Source organism: Corvus brachyrhynchos, unplaced genomic scaffold, assembly GCF_000691975.1.
Source record: "Corvus brachyrhynchos isolate BGI_N302 unplaced genomic scaffold, ASM69197v1 scaffold121, whole genome shotgun sequence".
Taxonomy (NCBI): domain Eukaryota; kingdom Metazoa; phylum Chordata; class Aves; order Passeriformes; family Corvidae; genus Corvus; species Corvus brachyrhynchos.
The window spans coordinates 1-5343 of record NW_008236445.1 but is presented as its reverse complement, the minus strand read 5'-3'; positions in this window follow the sequence as shown (position 1 = coordinate 5343).

Here is a 5343-nt window from a genome sequence, read left to right as displayed (position 1 = left end):
AGGGCAGTGAGCAGTTAGTCCTGAGTAGTGTGGGGACATCTCTCCGTCTCTGCCAGAGACCACTCCTTTTGTGACAATGCGTGCAGGAGTGATGGTGAGCATACCTGTATCTTACCACTGTGCTGCCTTTGTTTGGTGTACCTGTGCATGGCACAGCTCTCCAGAGTATTACCTCCTTTAACAACTAATTTAACATCGGGTCAGACAAAATGAATGGACAGAAGTGATATGAAGGAATCATATCATTAAGGTGTCAGCCTTAATGCCATGGAAACAATTCTTTGTAATGCACATTACATCCATTTCAAATAGGAATTGTCTTTTATCTTATTTTATTTAGTTGCTGACTAAGGCAACTGGTGACTGTCTGAAGGAACTCCCTGCACCTGACATGGCTGTTGCTTACCCCCGCAGTAGCAGTTTCATGCTTAAACTACAGGAATAACTTTCAAGGAGCAGGCAGAGGTTCACATACCTCCAGCAGCCAAAACAGAACAAGTCTTATTCCTGGGGAGGGGGAGACCTTTGGCTGCTAACTAAGCTTATGTGGTAGGGCCCACAGGGCAAAGCTCCTACCTGATCCCGTGGTGGCAAAGAGAAGTTGATGCTGAGCACTGCTCTGAGACCAAAGAGGGAAGGCTTTTAACATTGCTTGTGTTGGCTTCTGGCGTGATGATGCTGTCAGTGCCAATAGCAACCTCCTGCTTCTATCAGGCATGTGAAAAAGAGGCTGGAACTGCAGAAAGATTGTGGCAGCTTGTCCAAATTTAATTTCTGTAATGGAGAGGCAGGTCAAATACAAAGGTATATTTAGCTTAAATTTCTATTTTTTTAGTAACAATATTTAGCTAAAAATACTCTGAATAATTTGCCATTTTTCACTTGAGAATTGTCATCTTCATCATCACCTCTCCCCATGACTTATTTCTAGTGCTGCAGTACCTGGTGCTTGTTGCTCTGTCATGGTGATATCCATATTGGGGTGGCATCAGGGCTTGCCAAGCTTTGGAGCTGCTGGGAAATACAGGGACAGAAGAGATATGGGGGTAAGATCCTGGTCTCAGGTAGATGGATGGTGATACCATGCCAGCAGGTTATATACCAACACAATGGTATAACAGTGCCAGAAGTAACAGAAACAATAATGTAAAAAATCTAACACTGCTGCAGAGTGCTGGGTGTATCATTTAAAGTTAGCCCTGGGAAGTGGAGGGAGAGGCAAAATTCTAAAGCCTCCTTCCCAGGCTAGATAACTGTCAAGTAAAATAGGAATGATTCAAGCAGATACAGTCTTTTTTACTTCTTCTCTAAGCAGTATAAAAATGTCCTGATCTAGGAAATATTCTCAGCAATATTGTTAATTTTCCTCAACAAGTTGCTGCTTCTTGCTTGTCTGATGTAGTAATCCCTATATAAACCCCCAAACTGCAAACTTAGCTGTACTAAGTCCTGTTGAGCTGTACCAAGAGAAGAAGCACTTTTTTCTTGTTGGACCTCACTGATTTTACAGTGCAGGCAGTAAGTGCAATAAAAAGCAACAGCCATGTGCTGGTGCTACTTCCATAGCATATGTGGTGCCCAAGTCCTTGTCCTGCGCTATGGCTTTAGGAGGTGAACAACAGTAAATTTCTTCTTTGAAATATCCTTAGTATCCTCTTCCTGCATTTGATAAAATTCTAATCCTTGATGCTCTGCATGGCATAAACTGAAATGTAAATGTGGAAAATTCCTATATTTTCCTGTAGTTTGCTTTCCTTAGCTGAAATAACTTTATGAAAATAATGACTTATAAAATTGGCCAGTCTCACTATGAGAGCAGACAGTCAAATGCTGGATGTACTCCACAAGTGAACACTCCTCTATATTTGGGCTGAGGCGAGTGCCAAGCAGAAAGAAGAGCAGGGAGCAAGGTTTGGGCAGTACCGTAATCCGCTTGGCATGCCTTTCGCATTGTCAGTGTCCCTGGAGCTCTGAGGTTTACGGCTGACAGAACGCTAGCCCGAGGCGTAGCCTTATCCTGCAGAGCAGCCTAAGAAAGAACATTGGTCTGAGGCAGGTTCCAATAGGAAAGCAAAAGAGGCTGCAATACTGGGGCAGTAATGCGCTTCCCTTGGCACGCCATTCGCACTGTCAGTGTCCCTGGAGCTCTGGACATTGTGGTTTTCTGAACCCTAACCCTAGGCGTAACCCTAACCCTAGCCCTGGATGCAGCCTAAGACACAGCATTGGGCTGATTCAGGTTCCAATGAGGAAGCCACTGAGGCTGGTTTGTTGGGACACTACCACGCACCCCTTGGCATTCCTTTTGCATTGTCAGTGTCCCTGGAGGGGCTTTGTGGAATTCTGAACCCTAAGCCTAGGCGTAACCCTACCCCTAGCCCTAGGCGCAGCCTAATGGAAATCATTGGGCTGAGTTGCTTCCCATGAGGAAGCCAGTGTGGCTGGGGGGTTGGGGCAGGACCGCGCTCCCCTTGGCACGCCTTTCGCATTGTCAGTGTCCCTGGAGGGGCTTTGTGGAATTCTGAACCCTAAGCCTAGGCGTAACCCTACCCCTAGCCCTAGGCGCAGCCTAATGGAAATCATTGGGCTGAGTTGCTTCCCATGAGGAAGCCAGTGTGGCTGGGGGGTTGGGGCAGGACCGCGCTCCCCTTGGCACGCCTTTCGCATTGTCAGTGTCCCTGGAGGGGCTTTGTGGAATTCTGAACCCTAAGCCTAGGCGTAACCCTACCCCTAGCCCTAGGCGCAGCCTAATGGAAATCATTGGGCTGAGTTGCTTCCCATGAGGAAGCCAGTGTGGCTGGGGGGTTGGGGCAGGACCGCGCTCCCCTTGGCACGCCTTTCGCATTGTCAGTGTCCCTGGAGGGGCTTTGTGGAATTCTGAACCCTAAGCCTAGGCGTAACCCTACCCCTAGCCCTAGGCGCAGCCTAATGGAAATCATTGGGCTGAGTTGCTTCCCATGAGGAAGCCAGTGTGGCTGGGGGGTTGGGGCAGGACCGCGCTCCCCTTGGCACGCCTTTCGCATTGTCAGTGTCCCTGGAGGGGCTTTGTGGAATTCTGAACCCTAAGCCTAGGCGTAACCCTACCCCTAGCCCTAGGCGCAGCCTAATGGAAATCATTGGGCTGAGTTGCTTCCCATGAGGAAGCCAGTGTGGCTGGGGGGTTGGGGCAGGACCGCGCTCCCCTTGGCACGCCTTTCGCATTGTCAGTGTCCCTGGAGGGGCTTTGTGGAATTCTGAACCCTAAGCCTAGGCGTAACCCTACCCCTAGCCCTAGGCGCAGCCTAATGGAAATCATTGGGCTGAGTTGCTTCCCATGAGGAAGCCAGTGTGGCTGGGGGGTTGGGGCAGGACCGCGCTCCCCTTGGCACGCCTTTCGCATTGTCAGTGTCCCTGGAGGGGCTTTGTGGAATTCTGAACCCTAAGCCTAGGCGTAACCCTACCCCTAGCCCTAGGCGCAGCCTAATGGAAATCATTGGGCTGAGTTGCTTCCCATGAGGAAGCCAGTGTGGCTGGGGGGTTGGGGCAGGACCGCGCTCCCCTTGGCACGCCTTTCGCATTGTCAGTGTCCCTGGAGGGGCTTTGTGGAATTCTGAACCCTAAGCCTAGGCGTAACCCTACCCCTAGCCCTAGGCGCAGCCTAATGGAAATCATTGGGCTGAGTTGCTTCCCATGAGGAAGCCAGTGTGGCTGGGGGGTTGGGGCAGGACCGCGCTCCCCTTGGCACGCCTTTCGCATTGTCAGTGTCCCTGGAGGGGCTTTGTGGAATTCTGAACCCTAAGCCTAGGCGTAACCCTACCCCTAGCCCTAGGCGCAGCCTAATGGAAATCATTGGGCTGAGTTGCTTCCCATGAGGAAGCCAGTGTGGCTGGGGGGTTGGGGCAGGACCGCGCTCCCCTTGGCACGCCTTTCGCATTGTCAGTGTCCCTGGAGGGGCTTTGTGGAATTCTGAACCCTAAGCCTAGGCGTAACCCTACCCCTAGCCCTAGGCGCAGCCTAATGGAAATCATTGGGCTGAGTTGCTTCCCATGAGGAAGCCAGTGTGGCTGGGGGGTTGGGGCAGGACCGCGCTCCCCTTGGCACGCCTTTCGCATTGTCAGTGTCCCTGGAGGGGCTTTGTGGAATTCTGAACCCTAAGCCTAGGCGTAACCCTACCCCTAGCCCTAGGCGCAGCCTAATGGAAATCATTGGGCTGAGTTGCTTCCCATGAGGAAGCCAGTGTGGCTGGGGGGTTGGGGCAGGACCGCGCTCCCCTTGGCACGCCTTTCGCATTGTCAGTGTCCCTGGAGGGGCTTTGTGGAATTCTGAACCCTAAGCCTAGGCGTAACCCTACCCCTAGCCCTAGGCGCAGCCTAATGGAAATCATTGGGCTGAGTTGCTTCCCATGAGGAAGCCAGTGTGGCTGGGGGGTTGGGGCAGGACCGCGCTCCCCTTGGCACGCCTTTCGCATTGTCAGTGTCCCTGGAGGGGCTTTGTGGAATTCTGAACCCTAAGCCTAGGCGTAACCCTACCCCTAGCCCTAGGCGCAGCCTAATGGAAATCATTGGGCTGAGTTGCTTCCCATGAGGAAGCCAGTGTGGCTGGGGGGTTGGGGCAGGACCGCGCTCCCCTTGGCACGCCTTTCGCATTGTCAGTGTCCCTGGAGGGGCTTTGTGGAATTCTGAACCCTAAGCCTAGGCGTAACCCTACCCCTAGCCCTAGGCGCAGCCTAATGGAAATCATTGGGCTGAGTTGCTTCCCATGAGGAAGCCAGTGTGGCTGGGGGGTTGGGGCAGGACCGCGCTCCCCTTGGCACGCCTTTCGCATTGTCAGTGTCCCTGGAGGGGCTTTGTGGAATTCTGAACCCTAAGCCTAGGCGTAACCCTACCCCTAGCCCTAGGCGCAGCCTAATGGAAATCATTGGGCTGAGTTGCTTCCCATGAGGAAGCCAGTGTGGCTGGGGGGTTGGGGCAGGACCGCGCTCCCCTTGGCACGCCTTTCGCATTGTCAGTGTCCCTGGAGGGGCTTTGTGGAATTCTGAACCCTAAGCCTAGGCGTAACCCTACCCCTAGCCCTAGGCGCAGCCTAATGGAAATCATTGGGCTGAGTTGCTTCCCATGAGGAAGCCAGTGTGGCTGGGGGGTTGGGGCAGGACCGCGCTCCCCTTGGCACGCCTTTCGCATTGTCAGTGTCCCTGGAGGGGCTTTGTGGAATTCTGAACCCTAAGCCTAGGCGTAACCCTACCCCTAGCCCTAGGCGCAGCCTAATGGAAATCATTGGGCTGAGTTGCTTCCAATGAGGAAGCCAGTGTGGCTGGTGTGTTGGAGAAGTACGGCGCTCCCCTTGGCATTCCTTTTGCATTGTCAG